We start from the raw sequence: 16,588 nt of genomic DNA, 5'->3' as shown, positions 1-16,588 counted from the left end.
TAAATACACGTTCAATGTCCGCATTTGAATGCGGCAATGTTAAAATAGACATTGCAAACTGACATAAATAACCGAAGGGGTTATTATTAGCTGCATCTTTATATGCATGACTTCATTCCAAAACTCTACAGTGGAAGTCAATGATTCCCATTTAATGTGAACTATGTTTCTCCATTGAGACACCAGTTTTTCAATCGATATCATTTTTGTTAGTTAAAAAATTGGTTTTTATTATTTTCATGTTTCTGTAAAAATAAGCCAAATAAACATGCTATAAGCTAAAAGCATAATAGTTATGCTAAACATGGAGTAATTATGCCAAATTTAGCATATAAATGCTAACTTGGCAACACTGCGACCATGTCTTTCATGTTTTTTACAGTGCCACTACACCAACAAATGCGAATTATGCGCGATGTTCATATCGGTGTTCTGTCAAAATGGTGTGTCCGCTAGCAAATTTTATCGTAAATTATTATTTACTTAAATAATATTATATATTAATATTTTCAAAATCATAATTGCAAAAACTTGTTGTTTATTGTCGTTAAGTTGATCAAATGATTGTTTTTATTTAAAATGCGTATTAAAAACGGGGGAAGTACGTAAATAATTACCAATTTAGGGAATCATTGGGCGTTTTTTGTCAACAGCGGAACGTTTAAACTGTCAATTTGACATCTAAAATGAGACTTAAACGTTAAAACTATTTTCTGTTTCTGGTTTATTTGTCCTGGTTTAAACCAATTTCCAAACGCTACAACAGCACTGCCATGGATCTACTAAATCCAGACATTGTTTCTGTCAAGACGGAACCAGGGCCCCAGGGAGAAGGCGGAGGTGAAATGCCGTATACGGATATTGATTACGACCTCTCAGATGTAAAGAAGGAATGCTTGCAATATGCGGAGAGTACTCGGACAGTCAGTAAGTTTCATGGCATACGTATGTTGAATTTTAAATTCGGATGTTCTGAATCCATGTCCGTTTGGAAATGTCGTATTAACAGTTCGTTTATAAATTTATTTGATTTTTAGGTATATTTGCAGAAAACTGCTTAATTTTTTTTTATTTTTTATATTAACTCCACACAGGAGGCCCTGAAGAAAATAATTTCCCTCAGGGCCTATGTCATCTTTGGGGATGCTGTGTGGAGGGTCTTTTTGTTGAGAGGAAGGAGTGAACATGGGTCTTGAAGAGTCCCATGTTGTAGGAGGGAGGAAACACAGAGGCCGGCAGTTCGTTCCACAGCCGAGCTGTTGAACTTAAGAACGAATCGTAGAAGCGACCCGTTCTCATGTGACAAATGTCAACCGTGTACAAATGTTGGGCGCGCGTTTGGCGTGTATCCCGACTATGCACCGGTGCCGAAGGGATCAATGATGCTAGTTCCTCAGACTTACTCAGATTACTACACCCTTATTACTTATATATCCCTCACGGTCATGATAAAGGTTTCAAAGGTTCCATTGACTGAAAACAACCAAACTCCGCACTGAAGATGCTCAAGATTAAATGGTTTTTCCTTCTTGAAGCATGCATCTGACGATCTGAAGCGGACATCTGGAGTCATTATTTTTCTCAAATTATTCAGTCTGTTCTCAAAATTCACGCTTTTCATTGTTTATAAAGGCGTTCTCAATCGACGAATAATAATTTACAGCCTATAAATAAAAAAAAGTATAATGTCGTGTATCTTATACGTAGGTATTATCGATTTGTTTTTTCAGGTAGCGTTAATGTAGAGGCTGATACCATCAAGGCGGAACTTACGCCACGAGAAGAAGTTGAGGGGGACTTTCCTTATATGGAAATTGACATAGACCTGCCTGATTTTAAAAACGAATGCTTAAAACGCATGGAAATTATTACCACGACAGCAGGTAAAACCGATTTTCCTAATAATATTTAAAAAAAATTCGTTTAATCCTATTTTTGGATTTATAAATATATGTTCATGAATTTACTCCTCTTACTCAGTGAACGTATTAAGTAGTTATGAGCTTTCATTATCAACAAAATTTTTAATTTGTCTACAGAGCTGAAGATGCATCTCGCCGAAAAGTTATTCGTATCTCCCCATAGTAACTACTCCTGTTCCGACTGCAACTATTCATGTTCTCAAAAAAGCAATTTGAAGAACCACATGCTGACTCATATTGTAAAAAAACCTTTCTCATGTTCTGAGTGCACATATTTATGTTCACGAAAGGAACATCTGACGCTCCACATGCGAACTCACAGTGGGGAAAAACCTTTTTTATGTTCTGAGTGCAATTATTCATTTTCTCAAAAGGTCCATTTAAAGAGCCACATGCTGACTCACAGTGGAGAAAAACTTTTTTCATGTTCCGTGTGCAACTATGCATGTTATCGAAAGGGTCAACTGAATAGACACATGCTGACTCACAGTGGAAATAAACCCTTTTCATGTTCCTTGTGCAACTATGCATGTTATGAAAAAAGCAACCTAAACGGACACATGCGGATTCACAGTGGAGAAAAACCTTTTTCATGTTCTGAGTGCAATTATTCGTTTTCTCTAAAGAGCACTTTAAAGAGCCATATGCTGACTCACAGTGGAGAAAAATATTTTTACTGTACCGATTGCCACTATTCATCTTCCCGAAAGGGAGATTTAAAGAGCCACATGCTGACTCACAGTAAAGAAAAATATTTTTACTGTACCGATTGCCATTATTCATCTTGTCGAATGGGAAATTTAAACATACACATGCTTACTCACACGGGAGAAAAACCTTTTTCATGTTCTGAGTGCAATCATTCATTTACTCAAAAGGTCAGTTTAAAGGAACACATACTCTCTCACAGTGGAGAAAAACTTTTTTCATGTTCCGTGTGCAACTACGCATGTTATCGAAAGGGTCAACTGAATAGCCACATGCTGACTCACAGTGTAAATAAACCCTTTTCATGTTCCTTGTGCAACTATGCATGTTATAAAAAATGCAACCTTAACGGACACATGCGGATTCACAGTGGACAAAAACCTTTTTCATGTTCTGAGTGCAATTATTCAAGCTTTTATAAGGGTAATTTAAAGATCCATATGCTTACTCACACGGGAGAAAAACCTTTTTCATGTTCTGAGTGCAATTATTCATTTTCTCTTAAGGGCACTTTAAAGAGCCACATTCTGACTCACACTGGAGAAAAATATTTTTCTTGTACTGAGTGCCACTATTCATCTTCCCGAAAAGGAGATTTGAAGAGACACACTCTGATTCACAAAGGAGAATAATTTTTGTTCCCTCTACACCTATTATTTTTCTCAAAAAGGCGGCCGAAGCAGCATATGCCAACAGACAGTGGAGAATAACGTTTTATTATTCCGAGTGCAACTATTCATGACCGTAAAAGGGAGAGATTCATAGAAACACATGTGATTTCCAAGTGAATAGTAATTATTTCGCTAAGAGTTTATCTTTTTTTTACAAATTTCAGAATATTAATTTTACTTTAAATAAAATTACTATAAAAAAAAAATAAATAAAAAAAATTCTGAGATGGGGAGATGTCTGTTTTTACGCACTTTTAAATTGATACTATACATATTTTAGTACACAAATATTTTACCGCATTTAAAAACTCATTTGAAGGCATAAAAGATATCGGTAGCTTTCTCCCCATGCGAGCCGACTTACACAAAAAGGATTTATAGAAAGAAACGTTCTGATGAAGCCAATATCATCTGTGAACAGGTTTGTATAGAGTTTCGGATACTTTCACATGTGCGGAGAGAATCAGTACTGCTTGCTCTGTCGAGCAGGCAACACACTCAGAATGCCTACATTGCTTTCGTAGATTAGATATGGCAATTGGTAAAAATAATAGTGTTAAAAGTGTTTCAATCCTTCACAACGGTTTTATACGCTAAACACTGCAATTATCAAATATAAAACACGCCGTTTATCAAAAAATGATCTTTAGGACTAGGATAGAACGGCAAAACGTGCAAACTCTCCACAATGAAGAAAGATGGTGAATAGACTAAAAAATTTTGTTTTTTTTTTGTTATTTTTTTTATTAGTAAAAAAAGATACACGAATTACATTACATAATATAATATAATACAAGTATTTGATGTACCCCCATAAATAAGCAGGGCTTGTGTGTATGGGGGGTGTTGTTATATTGGTTTATATTTGATATGATTCAGTTCAACTTCTAGGAATATTTTTTAAGGTGGCTTTTGAATTCGTTTATATTTGCATTCATGTTTCTAATTTTTTCTGGTAATGAGTTAAAAAAATTTACTCCGAGATATTCATGGTTGAACTGTCCTATTGTTTTTTTACATTTAGGAGTTGGAAGTATTTTTATTTTATTTTATTATATTTTTTTAAATTTATTGTAAAATAAAAAATTACAAAAGGTGTAGCTTATGGGTAGACCCCATTTCTTCCAGCTAACCACATTTATTTAATTACAATGTTTATATAATATTATTTGTTTTTATTATAATAATTACAATGTTTATACAGATAAAACAACAATATACAAATGAAAAAATACAAATATATATACCAATAAAAATAGGCGTTTCATTTACATGAGGTATTCACTCAACGTGTAGTGATATTTATTAACAAGGAAAGTGTTTAGTAACGATTTGAATTTGTGTGTACCTTGTATTTGTTTAATGTTATGTGGAAGGTTGTTATATACTTTAATGGCCATGTAGTATAGTCCTTTTTGGAATATTGTTTTGTTTGCTTTTGGTATTAGTAAGTTTTCTGTGAGCCTTGTAGCGTATTTATGTGTTGAGCTTTTTAGTGGGAACTTGTCTGTAGATGATCGCACTAACATGCATAACTCCATTATATATATGTCTGTGACTGTCAGAATTTTCAGATTTTTAAACATGGGTCTACATTAATCTAAACGATCAGAGTTTGTAATTTTTCTTATGCATCTCTTTTGTATGATGAAAACATCTTTAGCGTTTACCGAGTTTCCCCAAAAAAATAATACCGTATTTTATTATTGAATATACATAACCATAGTATGCGGCTATTACTGATTCGGTGTTTAATATTTTTCTCAAGGTACCCAGAACATAAGAAAAACTACTGATTTTTGCTACAATTTTTGAGACATGTTCTTTCCATTTTATGTTTATATCTAATTCTATTCCCAGTAGTAAACAGGTTTGGGAAGGTTCGATAATATTATTATTAATGTTTACATTTATATTTATAGGTGTAGCTTGCACTGGACAAAATTTTAAGATTTGGGTTTTGTTTGTGTTGAGTGATAGATGTTGCGATTGCGATTGTTGTCAATTATACGTCTAACATATTTGTTAATATGTTAGTGTTTCGAAAGCATTTCAAATATCGATAATCAATATTCTGTTAAAAGTTTAATGGCGGACCCAATGAAAGGTTTACTGGTTTAACTTTAGATATAGATAAAGTATATATCGAGTAATCCGACGATTGACGACAATTCTCTCAACCGATTTCAAATGTCAAGTTCAAAGTCAAGGTACCGTAGTCACAGTTCTTATATCCTTATTTCCAAATATGCGTTTTGCATACGATATCATTGTTTTGACGGAATATTACCAGCACAATTCAAATAACAGTTCCGTTACAACTATGTTCTTTTTCAGGTTTATTTGTTTATTTGTACAAATCACAAGTGCGCCCCACGGTTGGATTTGGCAGCCACCTCTGGTATGAAGCCCGAAAATACCTGAAAAAAACCCTCGACTCTGTGCAGAAACGGGCGGTCTGTTTGATAGATTCTCCTATCTTAACAAACGGATTGCAATCTTTAGAGCATATGCTTGTTCTACCGGTATTTCTATGGAAGATGCTCCGAGGAACTAGCGTCATTAATCCCTTCAGCACCGGAGCATAGTCGGGAAACACGATAAATGCATGCCCAACATATATACACGGTTAACATTAGTCGCATGAGAACGGGTCGTTTCTACGACTCGTTTCTGTATTCAACGGCTCGGCTGTGGATCAATTTTCCGGCCTATGTGTTTCCTCCCTCATAAAACATGGGTCTATTCAAGACTCATGTTCACTCCTTCCTCTCCTCAAAAAGACCCTCCACACAGCATCTTCAAAGATGACATAGGCCCTGAGGGAAATTATTATCCTCAGGGCCTCCTGTGTGGAGTAAATGTAAAAAAAAATCAACGATTTATTCCACTAAAAAATATGTATAAACATACATATTTTTGTACGATTTTTGTACACAAATATTGTGTACAAAAATCGTTTTCTGAAAATCATATAATAGGTATTCTATAATAAAAGGAAAGAAAACAACTAAAATAAATCAGATTTTATAAAATAAACTTTCTGTTATACTGTAAACACAATACTAATATTATTGAACTTTGGTATTTTAATTGTAAAACAATCTACATTTTCAAATAATATATTAATGCTATTAAAAAGATAGAATATCTTATAAAAGCCTGTTCTACAAAACGAATTTTAAAATAATGAATTCAACTGTAAACCTAATATAAATAAGTTTTGATTGTATAACTTTACTTTTAAATAAACCCGCAATTTTAAAAATTCGCGACAAACTTTCCAATGCATTACGTATTTTTGAATATTCAACCAAGAAATAAATCTGTTCAAGGCCGTCCAAACAGAAGCTCGACAGAAGGACAACAGATTTGGCAACATTGCATATCAAGTAAGTGCTTTCATAAAAAATCAACAAGCGTTCATGATTTAATGATGAAAATTTTGTGAGCATATGCATAAAATAGCTTTATATATAATAGCTGACCACATTTTAAATTTATTTCACAAAAAAACATGTTGCCACGTAATTTACAGCGTAGGTATCACATGTGAAAGGATGATCAAGAAAGGTGGTTTACTCAAAGATGTTCCAATAAGTGTTGCCCGATATAAATATTTTCATATATTGACTCATTTTATGCATTCTGTAAGAAAAGCACAATTAATTCCGGAGATTTAAACTTAAAAAAAAAACATGGTTCATATATGTACACAAAATTACAAAACTTCATCAAAATTAACCAACTTTAGGGCTTGTGCGGGAGACCTAAAATCCATTTTTTATAAAAAAAATCATTTCTTCCTTATTTTTATGCCCTAATATTACTGTTTTTTAAATTGGAATAAACACAAATGTAAAGATTTTATTTTAGTCAATTTTAAAAAAATTGATATTTTTTGAAAAAAATTAAAACTTTAGGCCTTGTGCGGGAGACCTAAACATTTTTTTAAAAATCCAAAACTTTTTGTGGTAAGTTGTGGAACCTAGTAGCAACTTTTTTTCATCTTGGAATTTGAAAACAAAAAAAAAGTTAAAAATCGATACACCCTAGTGGTAGTGCACAGTCACAGCACTCGCTTTACGGAGAACAAAGGTTTGATCATCGAACTAATCTAATGAGTTTGGAGGCCAAAGGCTGGAATATTGTGTACCAGCATATTTAATAAACTAAAACATAAACTGCCACTTAATGAAATGAGAAACCTAACACTAAAAACATAAAAAAATGGTGGATAGTAAAAGATAAATTTTTGTAAAATACTTTTTAATTTTATTATTTTTCTTTTCTAAAACATTACTTGATAACTTTTACTGCTTAAACTATTGTTCCTTCTGATGTTAACACAGTTAACTATTGTTCCTTCTGATGTTAACACGGTAAAAACAAAAACTTTTACATATCTATAATGTAATATGTCAAATACTGCTATATTTTATTATTGAATACGACAACCAAATTTAGGGAGAACCAACAGACAAGAAGCTGTGTGGCAACTTTACTGAGCTACCTCTATTTTATACTTAAATTGTGTGAAACGATTGTATTATTAAATAAAATCTTATTCGGCTGTGAGCACTTTTGGTAATATACAGGTTAACTAAAAATTGATAAACGTTGTAAATGAATATATTTAAATTTATCCTATACAATAATGTAGAAACTTTACGACAAATTTTCGCGAGCGATATATATACCGCTATTCGATTTAGTATTTTCATCGCTTTTGTTAGAACACGAAATGATGAAAACAAAAAAAAATCATTTTTCACGCAAAAGAACAAATCAAGCAACATGTCGTTAAGACAAACTGCAAGCGAATGATGTATGCACAAGTTATTTCGCCCCAAATTTCAAACGGCCTGACCTTGACCCAAAGTATGCCTTAGAAGCTGCTTACCAAGCTTTCCATACAGATCACATTACTTAGGTTCTCACTTCCATCTTTTTTCTCAATTGAGGTTTAGCATGTGTTTGTTCAAATATGCCTTTCGAGAAAGAACATTTGCATTTGGAACATGAAAATTTTTTTGTCTCCAGTATGGGTCATCATGTGTCTCTTCAAACCCCCACTTTGAGAACAAGAATAGCTGCAATCGGAACACGAAAAAGGTTTTTCTTGACTGTGGGTCAGCATGTGTCTCGTCAAATCTCCCTTTCGTGAAAATGAATATTTGCAGTCGGAACATGTAAAAGGTTTTTCTCTACTGTAAGTCAGCATATGATTTGTCAAATCTCCCTTTCGAGAACATGAATATTTGCAGTTGGAACACGAAAAAGGTTTTTCTCCACTCTGGGTCAGCATGTGTTTCTTCAAATCTTCTCTTTGAAAACATAAATAGCTGCAACCGGAACATGAAAAAGGTTTTTCTCCAGTGTGGGTCAACATGTGTCTCTTCAAATGTGCCATTCGAGAAAATGAATACTTGCAGATGGAACACGAACAGGGTTTTTGTCCAGTATGGGTCAGCAAGTGCTTGTTCATACACCCCCTTTGAGAACATGAATATTTGCAAACGGAACAAGAAAAAAGTTTTTCTCCAGTGTGGGTTAGCATGTGCTTCTTCAAATATTTCTTCAAAGAACATGAATATTTGCAGTCGCAACATGAAAAAGGTTTATCTCTACTGTGCGTTAGCATATGATTAGTCAAATGTCCCCTCTGAGAACATGAAGAGTCACATTGAAAACACGAAAAAGGTTTTTCTCCGCTGTGGGTCAGCATGTGTGTCGTCAAATGACTCCTCTGAGAACATGAATATTTGCAGTCGGAACATGAAAAAGGTTTTCCTCCAGTATGGGTACGCAAGTAAAGTTCTAAGTTTGCCTTATAGAAGCAGGAGTAGTTACAATGTGGACAAGATAATAGTTTTTCAGTTTGTGTCTTCGGATCTGTCAATGAATCTGAAAAAGATTACGAATAAATCAATAGTGTATGCACCGTTGATTCATAAAAATGAAAAAAAAATAGAATGCACGAATTTGTATTTACCTGTTGTCTGTGTTATTCTTTGAAAGTGTTTTAGACATTCTTTTTTAATATCGGGCAGCTCTATGTCAATTCCCACATAAGGAATTCCCCCTCCGTATTCTTCTACGGATCCTGGTTCTACCATGAAGATAGTCTCCACTTTAATATTACCTATAAAAATAAACAACAATGCAATCCGAAGACGAAGAGCGCTTTAAAATGAAAGAACAGTCGTCCCTTTCCCAGAGAGTTCTACAACAATTATTATAAAATAAATGTTTTATATGTGTCCAGTGTACCACTGCACAAACAAGCGTTTTTTTTAAATGCCTTACCTTTTAGTACAAAGTACCAACCTAAGTAGCAATCGCACTGGTCGGATGTCAGTGGCTTCACTACAGATATTATCAAAACTTATATTAAAAAGATTTTTAAGAAATTTTCGAGAAAATAAGATTATTCATTATTTTCAACATATTTAAAGATTCCTTATGAGCCCATGATTATTTGCAATTGGAACATGAAAAATGTTTTTCACCACTGTGGGTCAGCATGCGTTTCCTTTAATCTCCCATTCGAGAACATGAATTTTTGCAGTCGTCATATGAAAACGGTTTTTCTTTAATGTGATTCTGCATGTGGTTCTTTAAATATACCTTTTGAGAACATGAAAAATTGCAGTATGAACATGATAAAGCTTTGTATGCTCAAATGCGGTTATACCATTGACTTATAATAGGACGAATAGTTACAATGGGGACAAGCTAATCGTTTTTTCGTATCATGCTTGTCCAAGAAGCTGAACTAGTAAAGATACTTACAAAGTAAATCGGCTTTACTTTCTGTCTGGTAAATTCTTTCCATGTATTTCAAGCGTTCATATTTTACATCAGGCAGGTCTTTGTTAGTTTCTATATAAAGAATTCCCCTTTCATCTTCTTCTTGGGGTCCGGGTTCCTTCTTGATGGTAACAGTTTCCACATTAATGCTACCTGGAAAAACAAAACAACAGTTTAGGTACAGTGATCATTTGCATGCCAATATGAACAATTCACCTCCAATAACTTCACAAAATACATTTCAAATTATTATGATTGCTCTCTTCCAGAGATCTTGAGCATGACTTAATTTATATTTTTAGAGAAAATATTTACAATAAAAATATCATTAAATAACCATGTATATGTGTGAATTTGGACAAGACACTAAAGAAATAAGAAGAACCCCAGATGTCCGCTTCAGGGACCAATGTACCGAGAAGGAAAACCATTAGCTCTTGAGCACCTTCAGTGCGGAATTTTGTTGTTTATGGCCGATGGAACAATGTTTTCTTGCATCACTGTTATGTGTATTTTCAATGTATAAAACATGTAACTTATATCACGTCCAAATAAGTTTAGTAATTTTCTGCAAGATAAGTTAAAAGGAATAATACCAAACGACCTTTGGTATTATTCTGAATAAGCGTATTATGCACTGCCTGCGTTACATCTCAAAAAATAAATGGATTCCAAACATCGGAATTGAACATTTAGATTTTTATACATATACAACCGAACTTACTGGCTGTTTTTTTTTTTTTGATTTTATGGATTCTTTCGTAATCCTTTAACTGGCTAGGGCTTATAACAATACCCTTCATGTTTCTAGCTGACTAGTACTGCGGCTCATTTGGCCTTATTACTATTGCCATCTGATGGTTGTATTTACTTGACTGATTTTATATTACATTAATGAGTTTTATGAGGAAAAATTCTTAACTGGATAAAAAAGGCAGGGCTTACTGGCTGTGCGAGTACTCTCAGCATACCGCAAGCATTCCTTCTTTACATCTGGGAGGTCGACATCTCTATCCGTATAGGGTATTTCACCGCCGACTCCTTCCTGGTGCCCTGGTTCCGACTTGATGGAAACAGTATCTGAATATAATAGATCCATGACACTGCTGGGGTGAAGATCGGTAATTGGTTAAAGGCCAAAGAAACATACCTGAAAAGGAATATTGTGATGAAGGAACTTAAAATTGCGTGAGCTTTGCATATTTTGTATCGGTTGGAACATTCGGTCAAAAACTGTGAAGGCGTATGCATTACAAACATTTGTCCTAATTGAAATTGTGACCTTGAAGTTAAATCTTTTGAGAACGGTTAAGACACTAGTCGAATTACACTAAATAAGCAAGTATTGCAGTGTATTGGATCCGCCATACCATCTTTAATTAAAAATCTGCAATCCATATGCTTTATAATTTGAATCAGTCTTGGAAATACTAAAAATAAGTAGACGTCAAATCGACAATACATTCCTCAAACAAAAAGCTAAGTGAATTCCCTTGGGCCAAACTTGCCGATTGGCGCAAGTTAAGCTAGTTTACATTTAAAACTGTGCAATTTTGCACAGTGCAGCATTTGAGCAAACCGTAGTCTAAATTAAAGAAGAGTGGCCGCTTGGTTTGATTTGGAATAAGAGCCGTTGTCAAAATGAATACCTAACGTGATTAATACTAATTTTGTGCCCATTCGACATAATAAAATTACTCATTTTCCAAACTGGTTTAGCCCCGAATTGATCACATTAACATATAAAAAGAAAATTGCTCATATAAATTACAAGCGATCCAGAATGTCAAGTGATTATAATAAATTTCAATTGTTAAGAAAGGAGTGTTGTAAAATCTCAAAATTGTGCTATAAAAATTATATTGATAAAATTGAAAATGATATTCGTGTAAACATAAAACATTTTTGGAATTACACTAATTCTCAAAAAAATAATAACTTGGGTATTCCTCCTTGTATGAACTTCAATGGGAAAATTGGTTGTAATGATGAAAACATTGTAAAATTATTCGCCGATTATTTTAAGTCTGTAAATGAAGAGGATATACCTAGCAACGAAATTCTCATCAAATCTTAGTCTGGACATATCTGAAATATGCATAGAAATAAATGATATCAAAAAGCATGTAAATTTGTTAGATGTTAGAAAAAATGCTGGTCCTGATAATATTCCACCGGTGTTAATTAAGGAATGTTTAAACGGCCTAACTGTTCCTCTTTTCCTAATTTTTAATCAGTCTCTAGAAACAGGTTGTTTCCCTGATACATGGAAACACAGTTTTCTTACACCCATTTTTAAAAAAGGGGACAAAACGGACATTACAAATTATAGACCGATATGTATCCAATCAGCGATACCCAAACTTTTTGAAAAAATTGTACTCTCCAAGATAACTTCCAACATACAAAAAATTATAACTTCCTACCAACATGGCTTTTGTTCAAATAAATCTACTTTAACTAATTTACTAATATACGAAAACTTCATATCCAATTCTTTAGCAAACAGATGCCAGGTTGACTCAATATACACTGACTTTAGCAAGGCCTTTGATAAGGTGTGTCACAAAATATTAATTAATAAATTAGCCACACTTGGAGTTTATGTTAGTTTATTAAATTGGTTTATTAGTTATTTGTCCAAAAGAAGTCTTAGTGTGAAAATAAATGGCACAAATTCTTACACATTTATGGCCACAAGTGGAGTGCCACAAGGCTCTCATTTAGGGCCCATTTTGTTTATTATATTCATAAATGACATTGTTGATATATTTACTAACATAAAAGTATTACTTTTTGCTGATGATTTGAAACTTTATAAAGAGATTAATAACATAAATGATTGCATTATATTACAAACTAATTTGAGAAATCTTTTTGAATGGTGCTCTATCAACAAACTTGCATTGAACATAAAGAAATGTCAGTTCATTAATTCTTACAGAATAAATAATCCAATATTTTTTCAATATACATTAAATGATAAAAACTTAAATTGCGTCAGTGAAATTATTGACCTAGGTATATTGTTCGATAGCAAACTAACTTTTGTGTATCATATTAATAACATTATCAATAAGGCTCTTAAGACTCTTGGATTTGTTTTGAGAATTTCAAAAGACTTCAATAATTTAGGCACATTTATCATATTGTACGAAACCCTTGTTAGATGCCAAGTAGAGTATAACTCTACGTTATGGTCTCCCTTTTACAATATACATTCCGATAATATTGAAAAGATTCCACATAAGTTCCTGAAGTATATAAACTATAAATTGCATATTCCTGTAGAAAACATTGATTATAACTACTTACTAGATAAATTGTTCCTATTAAAACTTTCTGAGAGAAGAATAAACACAGATTTAATAGTACTACATAAAATACTTCATTACAAAATTGACTGTCCTGAGTTACTCCAATAAATCAGCATCCACATACCCAAAAGATCTTGCCGAAATTTACTACCCTTTTATTTTTACAACACCAGAACACTGTCTTATCAAAATTCCCCAATTCCAAGACTTCACAGTCTCGGAAATAAATACTCTGATCTGGGAGATATATTTCATCTTAAAAATAATCAATATAAATATTGTTTATTTCAATTCTTTTATGAATCGAGACACAAATAGGCATCTATAATTTCCGCAATATATATATTTTTATTTTTATTTTGAATATCTATTTATGTGAGACTTCTTATCATTTTTACTAATGTATCCTATTTTATTATATGCTTTTGTTGTAACATTTAATATATTTTTTTCTTTTTTCGTTGTATTATGTTTCCTTTATTGTTTTAATTTTGTAGAATCTATAATAACTGTGATACTCTACTATTAAACTTTGAAGTGTGTAAAAGCCCATTAGGGCGTGTAATAATAATAATAAATACTCTTGTAGAAAAAAGTCAGCATTAAAACTTACCAGTAACTATCACAAGCTTGAGATGATACATATAACTGCCAGGGTAAAAATAGTGCAAGATTATTTTACTATAAATGGAAACAGGGTGAAACTATTTGCAGTGAAGTACAATGCATCAACCAGTTTAATATAAAAATTAATAGTCAGTGTTGCCCATTAGATTGTTAAAAACCCTTAATCGGGCACCTTGGTACGAACAACATCGAATTTCGTAATTCCTAAACGGGCAAGCACTTCTGGGCATTCCGAAATTTGTTTTTTAATTACGTCAGTGAATATAATATGGCAAATAGTCCGTGCTGTTTTGTAACAGCTTTTTATGTGTCTGCTGTCAGATGTGTAAAGTAAGTTGTGCATTTTTTTTTAACCTCGATTAAAGTGAAGTTCTGCAAAAAGTTTGGTTATTACTAAGTTTCCAAGATTGATTTGTTAAACATTATCAAAGGTTATTATCACTGTTTTTTTTAATTCCCGAAAAAAAGATACTGTAATGTAGGAATTTTTATTTTAAACTTTAATTGTTAGTACAGTGGGTGGCCAAATTATTATACTCAAACAAAAAAACGTCGCTATCTGTGATAGTGGTGGCTATAATTAATTTATTATTGGAATGAAATGTTATGGTTTTTCAATTTACTGATTAGCCACTATATCTGGCAACACTTTCATCAGTGTGGCAACACATAAATGTTTTTTTTTTATCAAAATGGCGGCTGCTAGTATCAGTACATGTCGAAAATTTTACTGTGCTGACTTGTGAGAAGTCTTCGAAAAAAATCTTGGCTTCAGTGGTATCGACTTATTATTCAGTTAGTGTTCGATTTTTTTACATTTAGAATTATTCTAGTACTCGATCAATACATTGTGATCATGTTTTAGTTAGTTTTTGTTTTTTTTTTGTTTTTTTATTGGTTGTCAACCGACCTAACCTAAAAATGTTTATTAACAGATATGGGGAAGTGTGCTGACTTCACACCAATGAAAAAAGCACAGATTTCGACAATGTTACGGCATTGTCAATATACCCAGCGTCAAATTGCTGATTTGTGTGATGTATCACAGTCCAGTGTGCGTAATATCAAGCAAAAAGTGGACGCCGAAATACCGATCAAGGAGGATCGAGTCGGTAAATGCGGGCGAAAACGCATTACAACACCTCGAACTGAGCGAGAAATACGTCGCATTACACTTAAAAACCGTCGAAAGCCACGGCTCGTCACAAAACAAATTCTTAATGATAATGGAGTACAAATATCAGAGCGGACTCTCAGGCGAAGATTTGTAGAAATGGGACTGAAATGTTGTCGGCCACTAAAAAAACCAAAACTCACTCCTGCCATGAAGGCCAAACGTCTGGCCTGGGCCAAGGAGCATCGACACTGGACACAGAAAGACTGGAGCAAGGTTTGAATAACCCTAATACAAGAATACACATGCTTAGAGTATCGTTTTTTACACATTTATACAAAAACAATTTCTTGCAGGTTTGTTTCTCGGACGAGTCGTCAATACAGATTGTCCAAGATAAAACTGAGTTTGTTCGGCGAAAGACGCATGAAAAATTCAATGAAGACTGCATTGTGAAACGTGTAAAGCATCCTGCTTCAGTGATGATATGGTCCGTCATCAGAGATGTGCAAAATGGGTACACAAAACCATTTGAAATGCAAAATGGAAATGGGTCAAAACTTTTCCATTTGAAAATGCAAAATGCAAAATGGTTTTTAGAAAAGCATTTCAAATGCAAAATGCAAAATACCTATTTTCAAATTGCATTGAAAATGCAAAATGGTTTCTCAGGTCAAACAATTAAAAAAATTATAGAATTTTTAAACAGTTTTGTCATTAAATAATGGACATCAATGTAGAACAGACATATTACATGATGGTAAATCAAAAAATGCCACGACTACGGATTATTCCACAAAAAATTTGCGCGGGACTAATGTTGCCAACGTAAAAACATAGAAATTGCTATCTAATATTTAACATTACAGCGTCATGGCCCCATGTTCAGTATTTGAATCAGTATTTTTTGTAATGGTATCACTCAATTGCCAGGGCTTCTACCAGGGAGCAACTTGACAAATGTAAATTACACAGGTCCGCAAATTGACATTTTAAATTTTTTTTCTAAATGGTAATGGTTGAATTATATGTATTTCGATATGCTGAATTCGAGAATGCCATCCATTTCGACCCATCACGTAAGGATTTTCCGCAAAGTGGAAATTAAAATATAGGGAAAACCCGCCTCACACAACTTCTGTAGGGAATGTTCAAAAGAAAAAAAATCATAAAATTATACAAATTTAATTAAATTTAAGTCTTAATATATTTTATTTACATTATATACAATTATAAATCTTTATGAAATCTGCTTTTTTTAGTTTGGAAGCTTCGTTTTGTGCTTTTTCGTTTGTGTGACGTTATATTTTCCCTATGCAGCATCCAGCAGTAGTCGCCCATCATATTTGTATCTCATCGACCTCGATACCTTCTCTCCATTTCCTTGATATCTTATCTCACCTCGCTCTTCACTAA

The 16,588-nt window shown here is 33.2% G+C and overlaps 1 long non-coding RNA gene across 1 annotated transcript; it reads left to right on the top strand.

The window, feature by feature from the left end:
* The first annotated feature begins 438 nt into the window (after nt 1-438).
* Nucleotides 439-4,431, top strand: LOC149415808 (uncharacterized). Its single transcript, XR_016303579.1, has 3 exons — nt 439-927; nt 1,731-1,883; nt 2,040-4,431. It is a non-coding gene; the product is annotated as an uncharacterized LOC149415808 (long non-coding RNA).
* Nucleotides 4,432-16,588: the final 12,157 nt, after the last annotated feature.

Source organism: Hesperophylax consimilis, chromosome 17, assembly GCF_061612785.1.
Source record: "Hesperophylax consimilis isolate HC1 chromosome 17, BYU_Hcon_1.0, whole genome shotgun sequence".
Classification (NCBI taxonomy): Eukaryota; Metazoa; Arthropoda; class Insecta; order Trichoptera; family Limnephilidae; genus Hesperophylax; species Hesperophylax consimilis.
The sequence above is the reverse complement of the archived record's forward strand: the minus strand, read 5'-3'. Positions and strand labels throughout refer to the sequence as shown.